Source organism: Epinephelus lanceolatus, chromosome 3 (genome assembly GCF_041903045.1).
Source record: "Epinephelus lanceolatus isolate andai-2023 chromosome 3, ASM4190304v1, whole genome shotgun sequence".
NCBI lineage: Eukaryota > Metazoa > Chordata > Actinopteri > Perciformes > Serranidae > Epinephelus > Epinephelus lanceolatus.
In genome coordinates, this window is record NC_135736.1 from 25009715 (window position 1) to 25025559 (window position 15845).

Consider the following 15845-nt stretch of genomic DNA (forward strand, 5'->3'; position numbering starts at 1 on the left):
CTTTAAACAGACCAAGGCGGCCTTCTGCAATGGGAGGGGCTGTTGATGACTTGTGGGAGGAGCTGTTGATGACGCCACATGTGCGAGCCACTGGCGGTGGATAAACAGGAAACAGCTAATAGCAGGAATTAGCGAGCAGCTAGTACTCGTAGCAAGAGGGAAACACAAACCTGACAGACACTGTAAAGATGAGCAACTGGGGAGACAAGGAATTGTGCGCCCTCCTTGCCCTCGCAAACGAAGAGGCCATTAACCATCAAATGACGGGGATGGTGAAGAACGGGCTGACTTACAAGAATCCCCGAAGGACTGACCAGCCGCGGCTTCCCTTCCACATCACTGTTTACGTCACACGCTGAGCTACATGTTTTGTTACTTGCTCACGCCCCCCATTGCCCCAAAAAAGGCACATTCTGTATAAACAAAAGTAGGCAGGCGGCATTTTGCTGCACTCCCCGATTTTGTTTTTATACTGCAAATGCTGAAAAAAGACTGATTGGGCTTTCCTGCAAATTTACACAACCCCTATCTAAAAAGGGCTCGGTTTTTAGATAGGAGTTGTCGATTTGTTTACACTTTGTGAACACACTTTCACTCAGCATTGTTGCACCACTTCACAGACAAACGGAGACATCTGCTGCATGCAGTGTTATTTGGTCCACCTCAGTGTCCGCTGTTTACAGTCCTCCAGAAACAATGGTTAAGGATCAGGCCTGGTCAAATCAGTATGTTTCAAGCATGGGATTGCTGTCGATGAGGAGCGGAAGGAAAACTCACATGTCCAAAGCATCGCTTGCATCTTTTAGTGAACTCCTTCATCCTTACATCAAAGGGGAATCAACAGTGATGAGATACACTTGACTGCATTAGAAAAGAGGGGAGAGGGTCGGCGAGTGTTTGTGAGTGACAATTTTGTATTCTAGTGTAGACAGAGATATTCTATAAAATGAAGGTCGTGTGGAGAATCTTTTTCCTTTTATTTTTTTAAGTGGGAAATATCCATTTTCAAAAATATCTGTATACATGTAGACAGGCCATTATTCTGGCACTTACTTAATTTTCTATTAATTTCTCTCAAACTACATGTGCCTCTTGAATTAAATCCCTTGTAAGAGTATTATAGTAATTAATTAAATTAGCTTAATTAAACAAAAATCACCAGAAGCAGTGTTGCAGTAAAGCACAAAGCTTTTCAGTCACTGTGCTTCCTGCGGCGTTCGACCAGACGCATGTTGGAGGTGACCATAGTTATCCCTGAAATATATCTTTTATTCACAGTATGTGTACACAGTTAACGTTTTGTGTTAAAGAGGAAAGATTTATTAGAGAGAAAGTCATTTTTTTTTCAACAGTTTGTCATTTTCCATTTACAACTCTTGTTTTGCAGCTGTCAGCGAGTGAAAACTGTCTTTAATTAAAACAGAAGAAATCTATTAGATTACCTGAAATAGCTTTAATAATGCTTTCCACACGGAGCTCATGTAACCACTTATTCAGATCTCTGAAATGATTTCATATTAATAGGCTACTTGTGATCTGAGTGTATATATATGTATATATATATATATACATATATATACAGTACAGGCCAAAAGTTTGGACACACCTTCTCATTCAATGCGTTTTCTTTATTTTCATGACTATTTACATTGTAGATTCTCACTGAAGGCATCAAAACTATGAATGAACACATGTGGAGTTATGTACTTAACAAAAAAAGGTGAAATAACTGAAAACATGTTTTATATTCTAGTTTCTTCAAAATAGCCACCCTTTGCTCTGATTACTGCTTTGCACACTCTTGGCATTCTCTCCATGAGCTTCAAGAGGTAGTCACCTGAAATGGTTTCCACTTCACAGGTGTGCCTTATCAGGGTTAATTAGTGGAATTTCTTGCTTTATCAATGGGGTTGGGACCATCAGTTGTGTTGTGCAGAAGTCAGGTTAATACACAGCCGACAGCCCTATTGGACAACTGTTAAAATTCATATTATGGCAAGAACCAATCAGCTAATTAAAGAAAAACGAGTGGCCATCATTACTTTAAGAAATGAAGGTCAGTCAGTCCGGAAAATTGCAAAAACTTTAAATGTGTCCCCAAGTGGAGTCGCAAAAACCATCAAGCGCTACAACCAAACTGGCACACATGAGGACCGACCCAGGAAAGGAAGACCAAGAGTCACCTCTGCTACTGAGGATAAGTTCATCCGAGTCACCAGCCTCAGAAATGGCAAGTTAACAGCAGCTCAGATCAGAGACCAGATGAATGCCACACAGAGTTCTAGCAGCAGACCCATCTCTAGAACAACTGTTAAGAGGAGACTGCGCCAATCAGGCCTTCATGGTCAAATAGCTGCTAGGAAACCACTGCTAAGGAGAGGCAACAAGCAGAAGAGATTTGTTTGGGCCAAGAAACACAAGGAATGGACATTAGACCAGTGGAAATCTGTGCTTTGGTCTGATGAGTCCAAATTTGAGATCTTTGGTTCCAACCGCCGTGTCTTTGTGAGACGCAGAAAAGGTGAACGGATGGATTCCACATGCCTGGTTCCCACTGTGAAGCATGGAGGAGGAGGTGTGATGGTGTGGGGGTGTTTTGCTGGTGACACTGTTGGGGATTTATTCAAAATTGAAGGCACACTGAACCAGCATGGCTACCACAGCATCCTGCAGCGACATGCCATCCCATCCGGTTTGCGTTTAGTTGGACGATCATTTATTTTTCAACAGGACAATGACCCCAAACACACCTCCAGGCTGTGTAAGGGCTATTTGACCAAGAAGGAGAGTGATGGAGTGCTGCGGCAGATGACCTGGCCTCCACAGTCACCGGACCTGAACCCAATCCAGATGGTTTGGGGTGAGCTGGACCGCAGAGTGAAGGCAAAGGGGCCAACAAGTGCTAAACACCTCTGGGAACTCCTTCAAGACTGTTGGAAAACCATTTCAGGTGACTACCTCTTGAAGCTCATGGAGAGAATGCCAAGAGTGTGCAAAGCAGTAATCAGAGCAAAGGGTGGCTATTTTGAAGAAACTAGAATATAAAACATGTTTTCAGTTATTTCACCTTTTTTTGTTAAGTACATAACTCCACATGTGTTCATTCATAGTTTTGATGCATTCAGTGAGAATCTACAATGTAAATAGTCATGAAAATAAAGAAAACGCATTGAATGAGAAGGTGTGTCCAAACTTTTATACTTATAAAATGTATAAATTAACTGGATAGTTTCTGTACTCAAGAGTGGGATGGTGAGAAGGGGAACTGCCCATTGTTCCGACCATATTAAACCCATTGTTCCGAAGTCTGTTCCGAAATCATCATGATGCCCTGTGGTTAAGGTCTGGTTAGGTTTAAGCACAAAAACCACTTGGTTAGGGTCAGGAAAAGATCATGGTGTGGGTTAAAATGAAAAACAAAGTGACAAACACATAAGCTGTGAGCCTGCTTCGCCTCAAGCCTTTCCCAGCTGACCCAGAGCTGGTCGCGGTGCACCATCAAGGCAGAAATACACCCACCGGGAGCCGTTCAGGACCGTGGACCGTCGAACTAATGGGATGTCGGACCAATGGGCTGTCGGACCAATGACATGGACCCGGTGATAGGTGGGTGTTTGAAGGGTGTAGAATAATCACAGATCTTAGTGTGAAAAGAAAAGTATTTCCTGTGATTATAAATGCATATTTTTTAATTGAAACAAGAAGAAAAGGAATTGAGTGAAGCGTCTGGTAATGTGTTTGTGCTGCTCATTTCAGCGAGTAGACCTTTTTCCAGCCTTGTATTATTTGCTTTTCAGCCCTCAGTAGAGCAGTGATTTCTTTGGATGAGTAACATTAGCCAGCACTTTATCTTTACAGTATTTCTTAGAGGTGGCTAAAACCAAGAATTTGAGGAGTATGTGGAATAGCATGTCATTTCTTGTTAACATTAAGAGTTATATCCAAATCTGTAAAATCTATCTTTCCTCACCATGGCATGTTATTTATTTCTCAGTGGATTTATCTCCACACTCCCTTTGATGACACCTTGTCTCACACATTTGCTTTTACTACCACCCTCTGACACTGAGCCTTCAAGGCAGAACACAAACAACTCATGCATTAACTGAAACGTTACAGAGGAGAGGCTGCAAGTAAAAATAATTTATCAAGTTTGGGTTTGATGGAGAGTATAGCTGTCTGTTTTAGTTTTGTCTGAATGCTGCTCAGACGCAGCAACAACATGGATGGCAACAGAGAAGCGCCTTTTTTGATAATAATGGCTCCTCTAGATGACAGCTTTCTTTCTTTCATTCCCTGTCTGTCAAAACATGCACAAATCTGACGCAGACAGATGCACCATCACCTTTGTCAAACAAAGAGACACTTCAGAAAGAACAGAAACAAACTTGAGATGTGACTCATGAGCGGAGCCTTTATGATTCTTGCAGTGGCGTTTCTCCATTGGAGAAACATGCTGGTGTTTGAGGGTTTGCCTGGGACACAACACGCCACTGTGACCTATGTATATTAGGGGCGGTAATCTCCAGGCATCTCATGATTCGATTACGATTCAGAGGGCAACGATTAGATGAAAAAAGATTATCGATGCATCAACATTTTATTTCTGTACATGATTTTTTTTTTTCTCACTGCACTTGCTTACCATCTGGCTCTTGTACAGGTCCCTTTTCCATTCCAACTTATCGCCACAAATGCTTCCATACCCTATTAAAACTAGTCAGATTGTCAGCATCTGTGGTTATACACACCAATCTTTTGTGGGATATTAAAGCCAGGAAGGTGTCCAGTTATTATATGCTGTAATTTTTCACAGAAAAGAGTATGAAAGAGTAAATGGTCCACAGCCTATTTATTGTGAAAAGTTACCTGCATTAAATAATTAATCTGAAAGCACCTCACAGTCTCTTGCCTTCATGGGAATAGCAATGCATCTAAGAATCTAGTATTTCCCCCACCATCATATATTGACAGCAGGCAAATTTAGCTTACTTAAGAACGCTGGCTCACTTGTTACTGCCGTTTGTGGACAATTCAAAGTTGAAGCTAATGGCTACCACATGCCTATGTTTGTGTCTTTATACACTAAAGTTGGCCTACAATTGGTCAGTGGTTTAGTCCATCTGACAGAGGAGTCAGGTACAATGTGCAAGAATCACAAGCACTGTTAATGTAAACATGTGAGGTGGACTGCAGCCTTGCCAAAAATCAGAGACCACTGAGGGAAAGCCAGGGCACAGAGAGAACCTGACAATGAAGCGAGCAGAGAGGCAAATGTCTGGCAAGAAAAAGCACAAAAAAGTGAAGGAACAGCAGGTATGACAGACAGAGCTGATGGTGAGTGAGGCAGACTAATGCTAGTGAATAAAACCTGCTGTATGGGGCTCAGTTTTAAAGCTGCAGTGAAGACACTGGTATCATGTCAAACTAGAGGACCCAAGACAGTGCCGGCCCTGGGCATACGCAGTATAGGCGACTAACTACATAACTACATAGCAAAGCATACTAAATAATAGAGAGGGCTTTTTCTCTGTATCCTTATCATGTCAAAATGACAAAAGCTTTCTGGTACCTGCTCAGCTACCACCACACTACTGAGAGGAGTATATGTGGAGAGAAAGAACATGAAAAGAACATGTCTTGAAATCGGCAAGAGGAGAGCTAATTATCGTTACCCGTCAGCAGCACCAAATGTGCTAGGGCTGCCACTGACCTAAGGCATCCATTGGTACCAGCCATGTTATGCTATCTTGTCGGAAAGGGGGCCAAATAATGCTCCACAGTTACACTAAATCTTGGCGAGGGAAAAAGGAACACTGCCTCTTTCACAATGATGTATTTAAATATATCTGCATACATGGGTCCCTGAACAGTCTTGGAATTGCATAATTTGGGTGTGACTGGAAAACTGAGAGTTGACAACCATATACTCTTTACAGTATTTCAGTTCACCACACAATTTAACCAATATATAGCCCTTTTTAAACAGGAATTGTGTAAATTTGCAGGAAAGCCCAATCAGTCTTCTTTCAGCATTGACAGTATAAAAACAAAATAGGGGTGTGCAGCATCTACTGCCGCCTACCTACTTTTGTTCATATAGAATGTGCCTTTTGTGAGCAAGTAACAAAACGTGTAGCTCAGCGTGTGATGTAAACAGTGACGTGGGAGGGAAGCCATGGCTGGTCAGTCTTTCGGCTCTTCTCACGTAAGTAGGCCCGTCCTTCACTGTTCCCGTCATTTGACGGTTAATGGCCTCTTCGTTTGCGAGGGCAAGGAGGGCGCACAATTCCTTGTCTCCCCAGTTGCTCATCTTTACAGTGTCTGTCAGGTTTGTGTTTCCCTCTTGCTACGAGTACTAGCTGCTCGCTAATTCCTGCTATCAGCTGTTTCCTGTTTATCCACCGCCAGTGGCTCGCACGTGCAGCGTCATCAACAGCTCCTCCCACAAGTCTTCAGCAGCCCCTCCCGTTGCGGAAGGCCACCTCGGTCTGTTTAAACTAAAAAGGTTTCGCCAATATGTCTACCCCACGAGGCGGAAAATTGGGCACCTCGGATCAACTCGCCAATCCGGCTCTGTGTGTCTAAACGCTCGCAGCTTGCCGGCAAAATGGGCCAACTTGCACGGGAAATCTGGCAGTGTAAAAGGGGCTTATGATTCAAGTAGCCCTCAAGACTGAATGAATAAATATGGAAAAAAAAAACATTAGGCCTATTAGTTCACTCCTGATTTCATCTTCCGATTTAATACCTTGCAGTAATTTCTTCAATCAATGTACTTCTCAGTGTAATCATGCATTGAACGGCTTTTTTCAGCCCAGGACAAACATGTGACTACATCTGCTTTTCAAAATACAAGGTCTTAACACAGAGCAGATACATGTGGAAATATGATTAATTGGATTATAATGGCAGGAAGTATATATCTCTTTCCCTAATAGCTGGCCTGATAAAATCTGCTCGCGACAGTTGCCATTTCATGCAACAAAACAACAGTCATTGCCTCAAAATTAATATCTGCCACCATTATCATTGTAAACAGCATTATGTGCCATGCTGGCATGAAAAGCTTAACAGGAACACTAACAGTAACTGAGGGGAGGTGCAGCTTAGCTAAGGGTCACTAAGCCCTGTGTTCCAATCTGTATGTGGCTACCATGTCCACTTTGGGCCAAAAGCTTGAGCAATGGAACAACTGCCATCAGATGTGGTGACAGCAGCAAACAACTTTGTACCAGACCAGGCAGAAGTGGTTCCTAACAACAAAACTTCACTTAATGTTACACAACCAGAACTTTTATCAAGGTTAGGGCAATTTTTGTGCCATGGTTATATAAACCTGGAAAATGTCAGGTCACTCAGAGCATCACAGATGAAAGAAACTGTTGGTGCCCATCTATCACTTCAACTCCAATCACCTCATTTTTTACTGTGCAGTTTCAATATGGAACTACTGCCATTTTCTTCCTGCACTTCTTTAGTGGTATGAACACGTATCTCTTCCAATCTTTTTCCCCCTTCTTGACACAACTTGAAATCACAAGGCAGTTAGTCACATATCAGGGTGCTGTGAAGGAAACACTGAAAAGAAAGTGTCTGTTCTGTAGAGTCTTGTGTACATGAACCTTGAAGTGACAGCATATAATGAATTGATAAACATCTCTAGACACAGTCAACTGCTTTGCCCACACACATACACATATAGGCACGAGGCAGCAAGCTAGAAGTGAGTACACTGCGATGAACGAAACAGCATGTGGGAAATAATACAGTATTGAAACTGAAAGATGTATTACAAAGGCATCGAAAAATGAAAGCACATATTAAGAAAAAATGGAGTGGAAGCACTGTAAGCACACTAACAGTGCAATATCTGATTTTAGAGAACTAAAGAATCAGAAAATAAAGTCAGGTCATGATAGTTTAACACCATTATCTAAACTAGAGCAGCTATGGTTTGCTTTGAAGCTACAATCTTCTGCATGAGAAATTATGGCTAAGTAAAGCCCGGTTTCCACCAAATGCTTTAAGTATGGTACCACTGGAACCTAAAGTAATCCTTCAGACATGGTACCTAGACCCTAGCGTTTGCACCGCAAACAGTACCCTTAAATGTGGGCAAGGTTGATGTCACTCACTGCTCCGTCCAGCACTCACTGTATTTCCTCATCACCTGTGACACAGATGGAAGTCTGCACCTCGTTTATCGTCCACAGAACGAGGCTGCAGGCTGACATTTTCAGAACAAAATAGAACAGGCTGCAGTGAGAGTCTCTCTCCATGGGAAAATAGAAAATAGCAGGTTTGTGCATTGAGTCCTTCTCAGGCAAGTGCAGGGGTTTAGTGTTGCCATAGCCCACAGGAACAACACTCCACAATGCTTTTTTTTCCCAAGTAAGGATTAGAATATATGTAGTTCATATAACCCAGCAAAATCAATATATACTGTATATAAACGCTTGAAGATCCATTCATTACTAAAAATTTATGTCATATAAAAACTAAAGAAATGGTCAAATCAGCAGACTGCAGTGTTCACAGCTCCACCTTTTAGTACCAGATCTGTGTGCTAGGTGCCCCAACAGAGGGGTGACCAAAAATGGGGACGGTATGGAACCGTTCCATTGGTACCATTCACAACTTTTCACAGTGGAAACAGAAAAAAAGCATACCAAACTGAACTGAACCTTACTGCTCAGTGGAAATGGGGCTAAAGTGAAGATGGAGTGTCTCTGTCTCAGCAGTTTCACCTTGGTCCAGGTGTGTAGTGACAGTAACATTGCTCAGTGAAGTAATGTGATCAAGTGCAAAATCTTGACTGATAAAAAGAACATGGTGAAGGTATTGCTGGCACCAATTATTTTTCTTAACATGAGACATGTTACTCAGGATTTGATCTGATTTGACATGGTTCGCTTTGCTCCGTGATTTGAACTTGTTTGACACTTGACTTGAACCCTGATATGATGTACATGGATTCGGATGAGTCTTCTCTCACCTCTGAACGCTGTATGAAAGCTTGTTTTTCAGATAAACTGTACTCCCTGGTTAACCATGAGATAATTTTTTGCAGTGCTGCACGTTTCATCCATCCAGTGAGGAAAATGAGCATTGATTGGCTGGAAGAGCATCCATTTGCATTCAGACTGGTCCATGATTTCCAGTTCTCTCTCATTAATCACATCACTCACTTTATCCCCCAAACACTTATTTTTTTTCCAACTTTGTAGCTCAGCAGAAATGATTCGCCAGCTGATACGCAATAATAATAAATGAAGTTTACTCCTCCCCACCCCATCATTGCATGCAGTCAGAGCATATTGATTTTTTTTTTATTCACATCATCTATATGAGATGTAATTACCCTCTATTCCCCTTCCTGTTATCCTCTGTGTGGTGCAGCTGAATACCATTAGACTCAGGTAATATCAGACATTTACATACAGCATATTTCAAAGCAAGTCCTTTACTGCAGGACTGTAAATCATAAAGATGATGCCCCCAGTTCGAAAAAAATTGAGATATCGTCTTCTAATATGTCTATCTTTAAGGCATCGTAAAAGCAACCTTTCACACACAATACTTTCTGACCTTCATTTTATCCCCATCATCGCTGTAATTGATTCCTTAAGAAAGTTTTGCTCTGCAGTGTTACAGTAGGTAATTACATATTTGGCTCAGAGGTGTTCCCTGACAAAAGTCACCTTAACGCTTATGAAATAAATCCTGGGTGAACGTGGATTCTAAAACTGATATCACAATTTCAATATGAGAAGTTGTGGTGATCCATCAGTTACTGCAGTGTTGAAATAGAGTCGGTTAGAGCATAGGAATAAGATGAGAACACGCCAAGTTGTAAATTTGGAAGACAAAACAATCATGGGCAATCTGTGTCAGATATGGAAGGGGATTTAGCCGTTATGCAACTGTGCTGAATTCTGAACAGTAGTTGCTAATATTTCCAGAAAGTAATAGTAAAAAGTAAAAACAAAGTACATGTGTCTTTAAAGGTCCAGTGTGCAGGATTTAGAGATATATATTGGCAGAAATGGAATATAATATCATAAGTATGTAGTGTATAATCAACTGAAAATAGAAACTGTTGTGTTTTTGTCACCTTAAAATGAGCCATTTATATCTACGTAGGGAGCAGGTCCTTGTTTCAGGAGCTCATGTTGCACTGCTGTGTCTCTACAGTGGCTCACACCTTTTTTACTGGTTTAAATCACCAGCTCCAAAGTTTTGAAAAGAACAAGACCTCAATAAATGCTGCTTCTGATAAAAATCTGAGCATCTGGCTTTCAAGTCATTAGAGAAAATAAGCAAGCACTCATCAGCAGGTACTTGACTAGCTGCCCGTCTGAACACAGTAAGAGAAACACTGATTTGTAACGTTAAAAAACAGCTTTAGTCAATCATGTTACCACTTTTAATCACCTTGTCTGTTTGTTTTGGAAAGGAGAAGACCTCTGTTGATAATAGATCTACCGATTAAAATTCTGGGATTTTCCAGTTGGTTGCGGTCTGCAATCCTCGCTGCTGGCTGAAACAAAATCAACCTAAATCTTACACACTGCTCTCATGAATTATTACCCTCGAGTGCCTACTTCTGTAAAAATTCAACCCAAAAAATGTATTTCATATTTGAGTGAATATCCCAAAATTTGGTATCTTTGGAAACTTTGGGATATTCACTCAAATATGTATTTCATATTTGAGTGAATATCCCAAAGTTTCCAAAGATACCAAATATATTGAGGTGAATTCTTGAGAAATGTTTTTAAAATGATGCAAATGAAGACCAGAATATTTCCATTTCATTAAACAGTGAAGCCACAAAATCAAATCTGTGTGATTTTTCCAATTTAAAGCTACTCAAGGTAAACATATTGTTGTTATGTTATAGATGTTAGATGTCATTATAGATGTTTTCTTTAGTGTATAATCACCTGAAAATAAGACCTGTTGTGTTCTCCTTATCTTAGAATGAGCCATTCATATCTATATAGGAAGCAGGTCCTTGTCCACGGACAGTAGCCCAGAATGGACAAACCAAACGCTGACCCGAGATAGGGCCATTTGCATTTGCATTTTTTAACATTAAAGTGTTTCATTCAGTGTTTTTACTGGTTTAAATCACTGGGTCCATTTTTTTCGGAGAGGAGGAGACCTCTGTGGATAATTCAGCTCCTGATAAAAACCTCCTGAACATCTGGATCTTAAGTTATCAGAGGAAAAAGGGGAGCTCACATTAGCAGGTGCTATGCAAGTGGCACAAGTGTGACGAGACAAACAGTGTCACAGAAACTCTGATTTGTGATGTGATATAGCTTCATTCGGTGTTTTTACCAGTTTTAAATCCCCTGGAGTGAATCTGGGGTTGGCTTTCACTCTCACTTTCTCTGGCTAGCAACACAGAGTTTGCCTGTTTTCTGTTGGACAGGTAGGTGCCTGCTGCTAGCTCAGTTAGCTAGCTTAAGTTTCAGCTCTGCCATTACAACAAGTGAAACATTCCTGCAATGGTAGCTTGCAATGAGCATATAAGCAGTATAAGGAGGAGGGGCCCAATTTGAATGTTGTGTTTACTAACAGTAACAATAATTCCTGCATAGTCTACCTTTGAGCATGGCTTTATTAAACCGCTAGGGAATACTAGGGAGCTGTCAGGCTCCCATTAACCCCGCTCCCTCCAGCCTCTCTACAGTGTATACAGGTTTAAACACTGCCTGGGCCCAGGTTTGCTGTGTGCTAATTTGATTTCATGCATTCATTTTGGAATACTCACCATATAAGCACATAAGCGAAATAATAAATGTCCTAACGTGATAATAAGACACATAATAAAACAGGACCCACCTTAAGGCCCCTGTAGTGTCATTTATTGTGCATATTTCTAAATACATTTTCAATTAAATCAGTTAAAAACTAGTTAACACACAGTAAGCCTTAAGCTTTAGGGCCTCTGGATACGGGGAGAGCTTGACGAAAACAAAGGCTGTGAATTTAAATGACTCATATTCGCGTTATATTCCTATCCAAAGTCTGAGCTGCGAGGGTGCTCAAGGATATTATGTATTTGTCCCTCTAAACACAATTTGCCCCATTGCATTGGTTTAGGTAAGGTAGGCACCTCTGGTGTTGACTTTCTAGCCAGATAAATTTAATGAAATCAAATAAAAAGGCCACCAGTACTTACTATTTTATAATAAACATAATCTTGACAGGCCTCAAGTGTCAGACATGTGTTGTAAGTCAGTTTCAAACCAAGACATAATCCATGATGTTTAAATGCAAATATATTTCCATACTGCTGCTCTCCATCCCAGCTTTATACACACCATACATCACTGACTAAACCTATTAAGGTTTTACGTTTGCCATTCTAAACACCTGCTATATAAGCATCTCCTGCTCCTTTACCATCAGCACCTTGTCATTTTGATAACATGTAGACTGAGATGATTTAATCTGCAGCGGAGCAGAGCGCAGGAGTTGTCAGAGCTGTCACTGACAGTGCCTCTTATACATATTAGTAATGACATGAGTTGACTTTTGTTGTTTAATCATGCCTTCTACAATATGTTGTTAATGTTGTGAAGGTAAACAAAACAAGCCTTGTTTTGCTTACAATAACACAAGACAAGAGTATATTATCAGTGACCCGTTCTCTCCCACAGTACCTCTACTCTCAGTCGAGTCTGTTTCTTGCTGCTGCAGGTGTATTAACTCAAGGTCACTTACTTCAACCCCTCCGTGTCAACTCGTTTATCCATTTCAAGCCTGCTGTTACACCTCTATTGGTGTACAGAATCCCATCAAGCAAACTGGCGCTACCGCCCTTTCTAATTTTGTTCAATTTGAACTGGTATTTGCAGGGATGCCCTGTAAAATGTCTTCAATTTAGGGATATTATACTTTTATTAGAGATGGTGGGAGCGTACAGAATTGAGAGATGGAGGGATACTGGTGGCCCAGGGGGACCTTTAGCCTGGTGATTTTATTTCTGAGAAGACTTTCATTTATCATGATCTTTTTGCTCTTGGAAAGCTGTGTAATATCACACAGCTGTCGACCTCGAGCATCTCAGCATTCCATTACTGAGTTATAGGAATTCCTAAATTCCCTATTCCTTCTCTCAAAGAGAAAACATTCGCTGGTGGCACTCTTTTGTTAACACAATCAGAATAGTGCAAAGGTGCACCCAATCTTCCTGAACATTTTTGAGATGCTCATGTAAGTAACAGCCTTGTTACCTGCCTTGCTGAGAGTTGAATGAGAAGATAAATTAGCCCAGTCGCCAGAAGAAAATGTTGGGCTTGTATGTTTCTGCAAACAACAAGTATATTACATTTGTATGTATCATATCAACATTTTTAAAATGGCGTAGTATATCAGCCGACTTTGTCATCAGGATGCGGAGGAGATGGTGGATGGCGTGACATCTTGGCAAAATGCCTGCCAAGCTGCAGTCTACAGTTCAAGACCAACAGACAGCAAAACTGGTTGTGTTTTGGTGAGTCATTGCTGTTTCCATTGGCTTTTGAGGCACCAAACATGGGTGTTTGTTGCAACCCATCTGTGTGTTTCCAGCAGCTATTAGATACCAAACATATGTGTTTTGTAGCAACCGGTCTGCGGGGATAGTGGCATGAAAAATGAGACAGCGCTGCCTGTCTTGCTGGAATTGTGTCTGTGAAATTGGGTATTTTAAGCTAAAACATGATCTTTTCCCAACCATAACCAAGTGTGTTTTGTGCCTGAACCTAACTACATGTTAACCACAGCATTTTTGAAATGTAAAGTTTCAGTGTATCCACTACATTTTAATGTGCAAATGTCACATACCCGCGGTTTGCAGAAATGTACAGTGCTGAAAATTTTTTAGCGATTGCGTTGGATCAATACCACTCTCATGTTTGTTAAACATGAAGCTACAATCACTAGAGGTTAGTTTACCTTAGCAAAAAGACTGAAAGAAAGCTGCCTACTAAACCTCAAAGCCATCCCTTCAATTTTTTATACAGATTAAACAACCGGCATGTAATATGTTCATTATAGAGCTTTAGAGGTGCTGCTATTCAGTTATAGTTTGTTACCTTTGGACAGTACCAGCCCAACATTTTACCCCTGCTTTTATGCTAAGCTAAGCAGGGTCCCCAGGGGTCTTTAAAAGCCTTGAAAGTTTGAATTTGTCTCATAGCTGTCGCTTCATATTTGGTATACAGACATGAAATTGGTTTCAGTTATTTAATTTAAAGGTGAAGCTGCAACCAGCTAAAATCAGGCACTCCGGGGTTGAGCGCCATGGCGCCTGATCTCCCGTCCTTTCCATCACCTGGCTGCGCAGTGCCCGCTGTCTCCTCGCTAGCCATTGCTAAGGAAGGGACGGGACAGGTGTTGTTGACAGTCTACAGGCACACAAAACACACATTTTGCTCCCCATCCAAGTAGTTTAGCGAAAGTAGGCAAGAAAAGGCGTAAAGATAATGTGCTAGCTGTTTATAGCACGGGACTGGAAATGTCACTGCTTCACTCCTCGATGAACTCTCCTGCTCCGTAACTTGATTCTTTCAGTGTTCATTGTTCAGGAGGTATTTACTGTGAGCTGAATTATCAGCAGAGGTCTCTTCCTCTCCAAAACAAACAGACAAGATGATTAAAACCGGTAAAAACACTGAATAAAGCAATTTCATGTTACAAATCAGTGTATCTCTGACAGTGTTTGGCATCTCAGAGACAGGCAGCTCGTCCACCACATGATATTGTGTGCTCACCATTTTTCTCTGACAACATAATGTGTGCTCTCCTATTTCTGATACAGACATTCAGGAGGTTATTACCATGAGTGAAATTATTCGCAGTGGTTTCTTCGTCTCTAGAACAAACTGAACCAGTGATTTAAAGAGGAAAAACACTGATTAAAGCAGTTTCACGATACAAACCAGTGACACTCCAATACTGCTCGTTACAAATGGGCTTCTGACATGAAAACGTGAATGGCCCCATATTGAGCCAGTGTTTGTTTTGTCCATTCTGGGCTACTGTAGAAACATGGCAGTGCAACATGGCAATCTCCATAAACTAGGACCCGCTCACCATGTAGATACAAACATGCCTATTTTAAGGTAAGAAAAACACAACAGTTCTTCTACTAATTATATTATATTCCACTCCTCCAACATATCCCCCTAAATCCTACACACTGGACCTTTAACTGTCTGCAAGGAAGCAAATAAGTGTATTTCTCAAAATGTTAAACTATTATTTTCTGAAGATATAAAAAGAAAAAATGTCACTTGACCCTTAACTGAAGAATATGTCATCAAGGCTATACTACACCAGAGACTCAGTGTTGTAGGGATGGTTCCAGGGGTGGTGTTGTAATATCAAACATCTACTCAGCCATGCTCAGTAACAAACTGCAGTATCACACTTTTGTGCAAAAGCCAGTGCACCCACTTATATGAGCTCACAAGGTCACTTGTGAGGATTTAGATAAAAGCGGTGTATTCAGACCTATTTTGGTAAAAACAGGATCAGACCGAGCATATAAATGGACAGTGGAGAAGTGGATTATGCCTAAGAAACTGTTTGGAAGTTCCTATCAGTGCTTCTTTTCTATCATGACAGCCACCTTTTAAGTCCACAGGGGGTGAGTGTTTTATGCTTGAAGGAGAGATTCTGGATGGAGTGCCACTTTAAACTTGTTTGTGCACACCATGTGTATATTTCACTGGGTTTCTGCAACTACCAAGGCAATTAAAAAGAAGTTATAAAGAGACGTTGCTGGCTAGCGGAGATAAGCCAGCACACCACTGCTATCATACAGCCATTTATCACTTATT